At 45.8% G+C, this 13,675-nt stretch overlaps 1 long non-coding RNA gene across 1 annotated transcript in view; it reads right to left on the bottom strand.

Annotated features, from left to right (window-relative positions):
• Nucleotides 1-1,274: 1,274 nt before the first annotated feature.
• Nucleotides 1,275-13,675, bottom strand: part of LOC146859009 (uncharacterized) — a 51,573-nt gene continuing 39,172 nt past the window's right edge. The window contains exon 2 of the long non-coding RNA XR_014979725.1: nucleotides 1,275-2,391. This is a non-coding gene — a long non-coding RNA (uncharacterized LOC146859009). The remainder of the gene's footprint in view (nucleotides 2,392-13,675) is intronic.

The following is a 13,675-nucleotide window of genomic DNA, read 5'->3' as shown; positions in this document are numbered from 1 at the left end:
GGTGGTAACCATGTGAAAACCATCCAATCAGGTGCAAACAATTGGCAAACTATTTAAACAGGCCCAGAAGGCCTCAGAATGTTTCACAATGGCAGCACTGCACGTCATGGCAAGGAGGACGAGGCTACGAGCAGCAGCACGGAGAAGGAGGTGATACTGGAACGTATTTTTAGACTGCGCGTTACATTGGTGGGGCATACAGAGGAAGAGGTTTATGACAATTATAGGTTGGATGCAGACATGATCTATGATGTGATAGCTGAATTAGATCCCCTACTGGAGTGTTAGACTTGCAGGACACATGCCATCCCCACTCATGTGCAGGTCCTATGTTCACTGCACCTCCTAGCATCAGGAGTCTTCCAGGGTGTAATAGCTGCAGCTGGAGGGGTTTCACAAAGAGCCCTATTGCGCTTTTTTGACTAATTCCTGGATGCCATGTTGCAGAGGATACGCCACCACATAAGGTTTCCTACAACACCACAGGAATTGCAGCAAACCAAATGTGACTTCTATCAAATAGCCAAATTCCCCATGTAATTGGTTGCATTGATGGTACGCATGCAGCTATATGTCCCCCCTCAGTGAATGAGTACATTTACAGGAACAGGAAATCATACCATTCACTGAATATACAAGCCATATGCAATTCCAAAAATATATATAAACACAGACATAGTGGCAAGATTCCCATGTAGTATGCATGATTCCTACATCTTCCGACACAGTTGCATACATACTCGTCTCCTTGGGGGCGAAAATGGCGAAAGATACCTGCTTGGTAAATATATGTAACACTATCTTACTGACTCTCTGGTCATTGTGAAACATAGCAGTAAGTTATTCCTTTGCCTTCTACCATGTAGGTTACAGTGCATATGCTGTGCGCTCCTTCAAACTGAGGCTATACCTAAATCCAAGTACACCAAGTGAGCAGCGATACAATGAAGTGCACATTTCTACCCGCAATATGATAGAGAGGACATTTGGTTCACTGAAAAGTAGGTTCCGCTGCCTACACAAAACTGGCGGTGCATTGCAGTACAAGCCAGATATCTGCTTCAAAATTGAGGCCACTTGTGCCATGTTGCACAACATTGCAACTTCGAGAGGCATACCCCTGGAACTATCAGACAGCGAGCCTGAGGAAGACAATCAGCCAAGACAACCACCACAAGCAGCACGTGGGCCGAGTGCAGCAGAGGGGAGACAGAGACGTGCAGAAATAACACAGAATTATTTTTAAGGTGAGTAATGATGACACGACACAGTACAGGGTTTCATTGCGTATGTGATATATTAAAAAAAAAACTCAGGTAGTGTTAATGCACACATACCAGGTGTAAACGTGCAGTGTGACAGTCAGAATGCAAAAGTATAACATTGCATTGGCACTTGAACGTCAGCCCTAACAAATGAATAATACGGATTACCTCACCAAATTACATTCCTTTACTCAATGCCACACTATTTTCTGCGGCCACGTGCTCCTGTGCGCTGTCCTGTGGGCTCTGTCACATCCCTTGTGGAGCCTTCTGATGCAGAAGTATTCCTTTTAGTGCACCTCCTGCATGTGGAAACTGGTGCCAAGATAATACTTAGGCTGGAGGCCTCCTCACACTCTCCTCCACCCTATACATTGCTGCCCCCAACTGAAGCATTTTGCAATTGCTCCACAGCATTGGTGACATGTATAAGTCCCCTGGCCACGTCATCACAGCAATCGGCCATTTCGACCTGCATGCCCACAGCACAACGGGACATCAGAGCTGTTGTGGTGCTCAGGCGGTTGATGGCACTAGTATAGTCATCTAAGCATCGTAGGAACTGATGGTGCCTTTTGCGGTGGGACACATGCCCTTCCTGCATCGCCTTGCATTAATCCTGGAGGGATGGGTCACATTCCTAAAGTTTTCGCTCGTTTCCCTCCGTCCTTCCACCACTGCTGTAGTGAGCTCCTTCATGCTGTCCTTCATCTCTGCCATGTTTGTTGCAAATGTTCCAAGTTGTGCCTGCAGTAAACGCATGTGTTTTTGCATTGCAGGCGCTGCACCTTCAACATTTGATTCTCCAGCCCACCAAAGCCAGTTGAACCATCGCCTTCTTCAGCTCTCAAATGAGCCATTGTCCTGCGCCTCCTGATGAGGAGATTTCTGCGCCGCATTTCGACTTGGGGTCTTGGTGTGGGAGTATGCCCAGCCCGTGTTGTCTGAGGGTCAGGTTGGCTCTCTTCTTCTATACCAAATGCAGGTAGTGGTGCCACTGTGGTCCTGCGTCTTGTGGGTGCAGGTGTTGGGGGTGATGGGGCCACTCTGTTCTCATCTCCTGACTGGGCCTGTGTCTCCAGAGTGTCCTGGTCTTCACCTTCATCAGACTCCTGCACAGCTGCATCTGTGATGTTAAACAGTGAAATTTCAGTTTTTATGTTTGTACATGTATGTCACATAGTGCATGGTTTTGTTTAATAAAGTCATTTAGCAACACACGGTGTCTAGATATTTCACTTGCTTGTTGTACTTGAATGCACCTATGCTGTTTGGATCAATCCTTGCCTTTCCTATTGGAGTTGTTGACTGCTAATCCCATAATGCATTTGTGTGCAGCAAGTAAAATGTGGACTGGAGTAGTATTTGCAACAATAAGCCTGATCTAACTTAAGGGGTATTTTTTAAACTTTAGCATTGAATGGTCATTTGCATGCATCTTACTTTGGGGAGTACTGGGCTGTGCAGAGGTGTCAATCTGCATCACTCCAACGACAGCTTCAGGCTGAAGGGTTGACTCCACCAGGTCCTCTAGGGGTGTAGTGGCTGTTTGGGTCGATGGTCCTCCTCCAGTCTTCTTTGCATCAGCAAGCCTAGCAGCAAAACCTATCGTTCGCATGGATCCGCAGGTTATACCAACGCTTGCGCAGATCCGCAATGGTGCACTGTGTGACCCCCACTGCGCTGATTTTGGTCTGGATTCCCAGCCATATTTTTCGTTTCTCCAGCTCCGGCACCTGGAGTGACTGTTTCTCGAACAGTTTTTCATGGCTCTTGACCACTTTCTCAATGAGGACTTCCAACTCCTTTTCGCTGAACTGCAGCTTCCTCTAGCGCTGTGCTGCCTCCTTCTCACTGTTTCCTGTAGGCATGTTGATGTCCTTGCACAGGTTCTACTGTTCCAAAAGGCTTCCTTGTGCTGTGCTCCTGCAGTCTGCCTCCTCCTCCTCTCTCTCAGTACACAGGTAACAGCATGGGATGCCTCAACTTCCTGGTTGTGAAGTCATCATGCTGCATCAAAGTCCAGGAATCACTATTAGCGATTCTATACTTGCGGATTCGCTATTATGCGACTCGTAATTTGACAATCGCTAATTGTGATTGCAATTTTTACTGATTTGCTAAAATTATGCGAATTTTTTGATGCATAGGCATTTACGATTACTAAATAGCGATTCCTTAAAAAACGCTTTTTGGTAATCGCAAAATAGGAGTTTGATGCATGTGCCTCTATGTCTTGGGCTTCCTGCTGCTACCCCGGTATCAATGACAGTGAGGCAGCTGAAGCAAGTTCTGCTCTATCATTCCCAGTAGAAGCTGGAGCCGAAGAGTGGCGAGGTGCGAGGGGCGTCAGGGGGCGACGGATGACAAAACAAAAACATACCTGCAACCGCCTGTGTCGCGCTCTTCTGCCCCTCTCCAGACTCCACTGCGGCCAATCCTGACACTGCTCTCATGCTGATGGAAGCAGCATCTGTATTGGCCTGAGTGTTCTGAATGTGCTGGGAGCCTGTGCCTGCTGTCTCTAACCCAGCAACGCAGCTCTGGTTGGAGACAGCTTCAGTGTACATGACGGTTTGGTCGGCCCGAGACGGCGGGTCAAACAGTCATGCGCACTGATCACAGTGCACTACCACTCCTCCTACAGCCTGTCAACCCAATGGCCACGCCCCCCAATATTTGGCAGGAAAGGAAAAATAAAATGATAATAAAACAAGTTTATTATCCTTTTATTTTTCCTTTCCTGCCGTTTTGACGCAGCTGGCTTATGATTCCTACAGACTGCACAGACCTCATTCCAGTAGCCCTACTTAACAGGCCTCAAAACACCTCACTGCCATGGGTCCTGAAGTCCATTCTCTTTAGACCTTAAAAAATCCACTCTACTAGAGATCGCATCTCTAAAGACTTCAGAGCTATAAAATCCAACAAGCATTGCATAGCCAATTGGTTTTCCTATGTGAGATCTATTGGTTTTTTCCATGTTTTTAAGATATGTTGTTCAGCAGCACAGGCTGCTGTCCAACATGGCTTCAAGTAAAATGTTGAGAGGATGTGGTACTAAGGTCAGAGCTGCCGACCTTGCTACTGGGGAACTGGTTCGAGTCTCGGCATCTGCTCAATTTCCTGTGATTCTGGGCAATTCAATTAATCTCCCAATAAAATTTAAAAAACAACATGAAAGTGTCCCTGTCTATTTTAAGTGGTGCTCGTGTAAAGCACTCCAATACCTTGTGTTCAAGTTAGCGCTACATAAAAGCGCCCCAAAAATTCAGTCAATAAAAATAAAAGGGCCTGAATGGAGGTTAAAAGGACATCAGGAAGAAGAGTAGTGGGGGACATGAGGGAGAAGGGTGGGAGACATGAGGGAGGTCGCGGGAGGTGGACGAAGCCTATTGCTACGCCCATGTGGACAATCACCTGCTCGTTCTGTTACCAAAATGAGAACACTTAAAAGAAGGCTAAAATGGCAGTATTCCATGCTGTATGTAACTAACAGAACATATGTATAGCACAACATCCGTTCAGAACCTGTAGAACTGTAACCTAGACATAAAGTGTGGACACATTCCAAACATTTATAGCAAAGTGTAATTAGATGTCATGCCGAAGCTTTCACGGCCGGACTTCCGGGGCACAAGCCATAATTCTCCAGGAATTCACACGCTCAAATAATTCAATATTATTATAACACAATAGAATTTTGGAAAGCTCATAGTAAAATAAATCTCTGGTATCTGATCTATATTCATTCTGTCTCTACCAAAATGGCAATGTGGAGATACAATCTCTAGCACCATAGGAATTCAGTCTCTAGAACAATAGCAATGAGTAGGAAGATCTGATCTCTGAAAGTTGCCAATGAGGGTTAAGGTAATTCTGTCAAATATACTAGACAATGAGATCTAAAGAGATACACTACTAATAGCATGGTAATGAAGGTTATGGGGAATCATTTTCTAGCAAAAAAGCAATTCAATCTACTGTGATCCAGTATCTGGAATCCTTACAATAAAGTCTGTTGGGTCTTCAGTATCACTAGAATTAAGTCCATGCAGCTCACATACCTCCAGCACCATGGAGGTGAAGTCTATGGAGATCAGATTCAGTTTTCACAACCCTGATAATGAAGTGTAAGAGATCTAGCCACACCCAGTCTCAGGGCAATATGATGTATGAAGATTCTGGGTTCCATTCATTAAAGTACATTTAGATGTAAGCATATGTTTACAACCAAATTTACAGTTTTTGTGAAGGCTTAAACTGCCACTGGAAAATCAGTTTACTCACATTCAAGCCCAAATCTAGTAAATATTTCACTCAGGTCAGTAACGTCTTAACTGAGAATGATCAACAACGTACTTGGAACTGAAGTGTCTCGAAATGCAGCATATTGGAGCCAAACAACTACAAGACTAAAAAAATATGGAGTGTTAAAATCAGTTTCAATAATATTAATTATTGATAAAATACACCACAAAATGAATGATCTCATATACAGTGCGGGGAAGAAAGTTAAAAAAAAGTGCCCCAAAAGCTCCCAGCCAGTGGAACGACACAGGCTGCCAGCCAGAAACTGTACTTGGTCATAGCTCCAGAGAACAGCAGAGGAAATAAGATATGAAGCTGATGACGTAACCTTGATGCTGCTGACCAGTGAGACACAGGAAAATGAGAGTGATAGTGAAGGCTACAAATGGTAAGTAATGGGTGGGCTGTAAGTACCTTTTAAGATTTCTTTTTAATTGCAAGAGATTTTGAAAGCACAGTGCAAGCGCAGTGCAGGTGAAACCTAACAATGGATCACTTTAGAAATCTTTGATATAGCATTGATCGCGACAGACCTGATTTAAATGGTGCTTGAGCCTGGATGTCTATCTACCAATTATGGATACTCCTATTCCTTATTGTCATGGCGCTTGAGGTCAGATCTGTCTATAGTTGATTATCTTTCTACTCGTAATTGAATCTCCACTGGCAACTTTGTGTTTATTCTGGGGTCTCATTAGTCTCATTAGTCTTACACCACTTTTACCACTGTGCTAGATACATGATGTCCACAACTTCACACAACTATGATGCTGGAGGCATGATTCTGGAGACAGGATTTCTCATGTGTTCTGTCCAGGGCCCATTGTAGTTTTCAATGTGTTAGCCTAACTGCGCATGACAGAGGCCGCATTTGCTTTGCACACGTTACTATGTAAACAAGTTTGCTTTTGTGCCTCATTACATATTCACACAGGACCTGCAGTTGTTTTCTCGTTCTGGTCTTTTCTGGGGTTTAGTCTGGACACAGCAGACAATGTCAAACAACAATGCCCCTTGTTAATTTGTTCTGGTCAGCCACTAGTAACTAGACAAAACACAAGAATGCAGCTGTTGTTTACGAGCATGTACGCCTTGTCATATAGGTATGCACAGTATTGTAACACGGAGAGAGATACAGATATTTTCAGAGAAGATGATCACGGCTGCATCAGAAATGTAGAACATCCATCTGTGTATGCTAAGGTACGGGTTCGGCTACTAATCCCAGAGATCTTTGCTGTATAATCAGTTTGCTTCTGTAGCAGAGGAGGGGAATTAGGCTAATCTGTTTTAGAATATGACAGGACTTTTCATAATATCTGGTTTGCTGACTATGCTGATGGTATTTTTGCTTGGCAGTTTTTTTCTGATTTTGGCACGTATGCTGCATTCTAGAGCACAATAGTTTAAAGTTACATTTCAAACTACCTTTGTGACTGTCATATCTTATTGTGGGCAAGGACGAGAGTGTGTGAACGAAAAGGTGTATCCTGTCACCGCGATCCCTGAGAGGGTCGGTAGTGTTGTGTTCTGGTGTGTCCATTCACTTGTCTCTCTGGATATGAGTAGGAAGACTAGTGAGGTACTATGGCTAGTCGGACTTGGGCTCATGGTACTGAGGTGGTATGGTGACTCAGCCCCTGCCTACTCATGTTCTATGGTTGCAAGCATAGTTCTGTTCATGAGCAGAATCCCTGTAAAAGGTTTACTTAGAACTGCTTGGACTAGATCTCAATTGAATCTCAATACTATATTTCTAGAAAATGAATTCCCACTCATTGATATGCCGCAAGAGAACACATCTGCAAACACCCCAGTGTTGTGATGCTAAAGAAAGAATCCAAATGATGCTAAACTATAAGAATGGGCAGATATGTCTGCCTGTAACTAAACATACTTTTTATGACTTTTCCCCATTCATGAACATTCCCAATAGTAAATCTGGAAAACTGAGCAAGTTGCTTTTCCACCAGCTCCTATTTTTGGTGTGAGTTTTCCAATAGCGGAAAAGTCCGCGACAGGGGAATAGGATCCCTTGAGCAAATGCAGACTTTTAAGAAAAAATCCTCAACAGAGAAAATAAGTGATCCTGTGGAGAAAACCATTACCCTACACCTTCCCTAAATTTGGAGGCAGTCTGTTACCCTTTCCACTCTGGAAGGAGAGTTGCTCCAGCCCTGTGCTGGAAAAAAAAATCACTGATGGTTTCCAGGATGACAAGGGACCAGAAAGGAGTTTGGGGATGCCTACAAATGTACATTGGTGGGTGTTTCCAAACTTCCAAGGCATGCCATGGTTTGGAACGCTCACTTCCTTTTCCTTGAATACAAGGCTTTACGCCGGCCAGAAATCCCTTTGTCAATTCATGACCTTCACAAAAACTGTACATTTTATTGTAAACACATGCTTACACCTACATTTACTTTAGTGAATGTGACTCAGAATCTTCATACATCATATTGCCCTGGGACTGTGGAGGCTAGATCTCTTACACTTCATTAACAGGTTTGTGAAAATTGAATTGAATCTCCATAGACTTCACCGCCATGGTGCTGGAAATGTGAGCTGCATGGACTTACCTGAAGTGATGCTGAAGACCCAACAGACTTTACTGTATGGATTCCAGGTACTGGACACTATAGATTGAATTGCCTTTTTGCTAGAAAATTATTCCCCATAACCTTCATTGCCATGGTACTAGTAGTGTATCTCTTTTGATCTTATTGTCTAGTACTTTTGACAGAATTACCTTAGCCCTCATTGGAAACTTTCAGAGATCAGATCTTTCTACTCATTGCTGTTGACCTCATTGCCATTTGCCAGAGATTGTACCTCCACATTGCCATGTTGATAGAGACAGAATCAGTATAGATCAGGTACCAGAGATTGTTTTCTATAGACTTCATTGCCAAACCTGGTTAAACACCAATCACCTAATGCTGAACCCCAGCAAGACGGAACTACTCCTCCTCTCCCAACAAATAATCCTATACTTATCCAAGAATGGCTCAAGAATTTGGATGCTCTAAACTGTTTGCTTTCACTTTCTTACTCCATAAAGTTCTTGGGTATTACATTGGACAAAACATGTCAATGAAAAACCACATCAACAACTGAGCCAAAGGAGCGCTATACACACTAAAGCATCTCAAACAAATAGAACCGTTCATCCCCCCTGATGATATCAAGATGGCAGTACAATCACTAGTCCTCTTGAAAATTGACTACCGCAATGCCATCATCAATGGAACTCGGAATAGCCACCTTACGCCCTAGGAGCAATTCTCAACACAGCTGCCAGACACCTCACTGGAATCAAACGGTTTGAGCACATTACACCTGCCCTCAAAAGTCTCAATTGGCTTCCCTTTGAATGAAGATGCATCTTCAAGACCGCTTGTACTACTCACAAAGCACTTCATACAAAGAATCTCAAATATCTAAAAGCCAAACTATCAAGAGCATGAGGAGGCTCAAACTCAGTTAACTCCAAAAGCTAAAGAAGAAATCCCAGGCACGTTCTTTTTCAGGAAAAGCAACGAGGATCTGGAACTCACCCCTAAGGATCTCCGCTGTAACCCCTCATTTTCTTGCTTCAAATGTGACCTTAAATCTCTACTGCTTGACAACTACTTCAACACGCTCACAAACTGAGCTATGTTTCCCAAGGATCCAACCCCCAATGACAAGATCCTTCGCTGTGATCCCCTGACTTTCTCAGTATCTAACTTTGCACCAATGCCATTTACCTTAATGCTGTATTATTTTGTACTTTTACTACCTTCAATCAATCAGGGGTTTATAAAGCACGCTACTCACCCATGAGGGTCTCAAGGCACTGGGGGGAGGGGTGTTGCAGCTCCGGATCAGTCGAAGAGCTAGGTCTTGAGGCTCTTTCTGAAGGTGTGCAGATTGGGGGAGCGTCTGATGTTGACTGGGAGCTTGTTCCAGGTTTTTGCTGCGACCTAGAAGACTCTTCCGCCAGCTCTGGTTCTGCAGATGCGCGGGGTCTCTGCCAAGGCGAGGTCGGCGGAGCAGAGGTTCCTTTTGGGTACGTGGAAGAAGACTCTTTTGTTGAGGTATTTGGGTCCGATGTTGTGGAGGGATTTGTAGGCGTGGGTGAGTAGCTTGAAGGTTACTCTCTTCTCGATGGGGAGGCAGTGGAGGTCTCATGGGTGCTGGGTCATGTGTTCTTGTCATGCGGTTCAGAGGACGAGTCTGGCTACGCGGTTCTGGATGGTTTGGAGCTTGTGTAGCAGGGTTTTGTTGATTCCGGCATAGAGGGCGTTGCCGTAGTCCAGTCTGCTGGCTATGAGTGCGTGGGTGACGGTCTTTCTGCGTTCGGAGGGGATCTACTTGAAGGTCTTGTGGAGGATGCGGAGGGAGTCAAAGCAGGTGGAGGCGACGGCATTGATCTGGTGGGTCATGGTGAGGGAGGAGTCTAGAATGATGCTGAGGTTTCGGGTGTGGTCTGATGGAGTGGGTGGGTTTCCGAGGGTGGAAGGCCACCAGGTGATGTCCCAGGCAGAGGAGGGGGTCCAAGGATGAGGACCTCTGTCTTCTCTGAGTTGAGCTTAAGGCAGCTGTAGTTCATCCAGGCTGTGACGTCTTTCATTCCTTCCTGGAAGCTGAGTCTGGTGTCTTCGGGGTTCTTTGTGAGGGAGAGGATAAGCTGGGTGTCGTCGGTGTAGGATACTATGCTGAGCCCATGCTGTCTAACGATGGCGGCGAGGGGGGCCATGTAGATGTTGAAGAGCGTGGGGCTGAGCGAGGATCCTTGGGGTACTCTGTAGTTGATCTCCGTGGGTTCGGAGAGGAATGGTGAGAGTCTGATTGTTTGGGTTCTGCCAGTGAGGAAGGAGTGGATCCAGTCGAGGGCGGTACCCGGTATGCCGGCGTCGTTGAGTCTGGCAGTGAGAGTTCGATAGGAGACGGTGTCAAAGGTTGCAGAGAGGTCTAGTAGGATGAGGGATGCAGTGTGGCCCTGGTCGAGTAGCATGCGGATGTCATCGGTGGCGGCGAGGAGGGCGGGCTCGGTACTGTGGTTGCTGCGTAATCCGGACTGGGAGGAGTCGAGGATGGCGTTCTCTTCAATGAAGGTGATCATCTGGGCATTGACGAATCTCTCGGTGACTTTGACTGCGAAGGGAAGGAGAGAGATGGGCCGGTAGTTTTTCAGGTCCGATGAGTCAGCAAATGGTTTCTTGAGGATGGGCCTGACCTCTGCCCACTTCCAGTCGTCGGGAAAGATGCAGGATTCGAAGGAGGTTTTAATGGTCCGGCATAGATCGGGTGCTATGGCGGCGGCGGCTCTGTGGTAGATGTGCGGCGGGCAGGGGTCTGTGGGGGCTCCTGAGTGGGTGTTCTTCATAGTCGTGGCGGTGTCTTCTGTGGTAGCCAGTTTCCAGGTGGTGATGGTGGGCTGGTTGTTGGTGGTGGAGAAGAGGGTGGTGTCTGGAGTCTGTTTGCTGAAGTTGTCATAGAGGGCCTTGATTTTCCGGTAGAAGTAGGAGCTAAACTTGTTGCAGAGGTCCTGGGATGGTGTGACGTCTGTGGCTTCGCTGGGGGGTTTGGTGAACTGCTGTATGGCGTTGACGAGTTCTTTTGCGTTACCGTAATTGCTGTATCGTTCTATACTGTTTTGTTGACTGTTTATCACCCACACAAATCCTCACATGCCACGTGAGTAAACATCATGCACATAACATGCAAAGTGCTCTGATACCTTCGGGTCTAGCTAGCGCTATATAATACTCAAATAAGTAAATAAGGTATGGAGATCTGCTATCTAGAAACCTCACTACCACCAAATAAAAGAACAAATCCACATAGACATCAGTGTCTGAGACTGAACCTCCACAAACCTCGTGGCCAATGTGAAAGAGACTAAATCGTTAGAGGCCTCATTGGTGGTTACAAGAGTTTGAATACTGGATTTATGTAGACTTCCTTGCCATCCACCAATGTCATTGCTAGGTCCAGAAATCTGGATCTCTATAAATCTTACTGTTGTGGTATTATAGAAAAAATCAACATAGACCTCCCTGCCTTAGACAGTATCTACTGAAACCTCATAACAATTGTGTTGATGACTGGCTCTTCACAGACCTCATTGCAGTAGTCTTGGAACCTGGCTATCTATAGATCTCACTACCAAAGCACTGGAGATCAGTATCCCTGGGCCATACTGATATGAGCCTGGAGAGTAGCTGTCTGTTCTTTGCACTAAACTGGTTGTAAAGTCAAGGGGGCAGATTTATGTTGCACTTGCGCCACTTTTGCGCCGCCGTTGCGTCACTTTTGTGACGCAGCAGCGGCGCAAATGCTGCGCCATGGTGCGGGGTATTTACAACGTGACGCATCTGGGAGATGCGTCACGTTGTAAAGCCCTGCGCCACATGTAGGCGTTCCAGGGCAGGTGGGGGCGTTCCGGCGCAGGAACGCCTCCTAAAAGTGGCTGAGTGAAATCTACAAGATTTCACTCAGTCACTTTTAGGCCCATGCTGCGTCAAAACCCTGCGCCTGCTTGAAGCAGGCGTAAGGATTGACGCAGCATTGTACAGATAGGGCCCCCCAGAACATTGCTGGAGCTGCGTCGCGCTTGCGACGCAACTCCAGCAATGCGCCACTTTTACGGCACAGATGCGTCATGCATCTGTGCCGTTTTTGCCCCATGGTGCGCCGCATTATAAATGCAGCGCATCCATGGTGGCGCAGCTGTGGCGCATAATAACTGGCGCATCCCTGCTCACATGCAGGGATGCGCCAGTTATCATAAATCTGCCCCAAGATTTCTGTAGACCGCACTGAGTCAAACATGATCCAGGTCTTTCGAGACACTCTTGAAAGAAGATCCAGAGGATGATTTTACTGCAGGATCGGGTGTTGTCATGTGGAGAACCAAAGTAAGCCTGAGCAAGTATTGTAGCTAATCCAAACGTTTCCCCATATTCCCATTTCACATTGGATGCAGGCAACAATCTTTCTCTCTTCATTCCGTTAACTTTCCTCTGCCTCATGTCTCCATTGCTTCTCGTCAAACCATGGACTGTGGGATCTTCACCACAAGTTTCTACCTTTCCTTTGTGAATCAATTCTACATCCTTACCTCCCTCCCATTCATTCCCCTGCAGCTTTCTTTTTCCATAATCTCTTTGCTGTCTTTCCAACTTTCTCCTCTACCTCTATGCACTCTTGGATCTCTCCTCGCATTCTCATGTCTACACTCTCCCAGCAAAGCATACATGCAAACACATCTGATTCAGTAGAGGCACTCCCAATTTCTAAAGCCATATGTGGCTGTATTTTATCCTTCTCCTACCTAGAATTGTGTCTGCTTGGATGTACTTCAGTGGGGAAAATAAAAAACACTCAATTTATGTTTTCCAAACCTTCCTGCTTTCACATTTTGAAATTAATGGAAAGGGCTCCTATTGGGTCCGTCTCCTGAAAGTTCTGATCCCCATGTGCTCAGTCTCATCACCCTCTGAGAGTGACCAACCGACATGCAATTTCAATGTGTGTCCTACAGTGGTGGCTGCTGTGCAACAGCATACTCCCCACCTCCCCCTCCATTGTCCTGACTTTTTCGTTCCCCGCTGGTTTAGCCCTCAAAAGGGCAAGCAACTCTCGCTCTTTCAGACCTTTATCAGCTGCGAAAGATGTACCTATGGAGGGGAGGGGGGGGGGGGGTAAATGGGGGAATCTGCAGCACGGGGATCCTGCACAATGCAACATCAGGATCACCTTCTGCTGTTGAGATGGAAAACCTGCTGGTTTACCCTGCTGCTGTGTGAATGGCAATTCTGGGGACCTGTCATGGTTGCATGGTCTTGGTGTTTAATTCTTCCATTAAGCCGGTTTCAAAATACTGACATATTGTCAGATCAATGGACAGGGGCTCAGGTAAAGCATAGTATAATTTGACCAGGATCAAACAGTTTGTTAAATGAATAGACTAAAGACTGCAGCACACTGCTACCTGCTGCAAAGTCTTTACTTTAACTACCACATTGAGTTTTGGTGAATGTACCTAGAGAATGGGAATGTCTTCACTCCCCCAGGTAATATTGAGTCCATTGTTAACCACATGCTCACTA

The sequence above is a fragment of the Triturus cristatus genome, chromosome 3_2 (genome assembly GCF_964204655.1).
Source record: "Triturus cristatus chromosome 3_2, aTriCri1.1, whole genome shotgun sequence".
NCBI classification, from domain to species: Eukaryota; Metazoa; Chordata; class Amphibia; order Caudata; family Salamandridae; genus Triturus; species Triturus cristatus.
The sequence above is the reverse complement of the archived record's forward strand: the minus strand, read 5'-3'. Positions and strand labels throughout refer to the sequence as shown.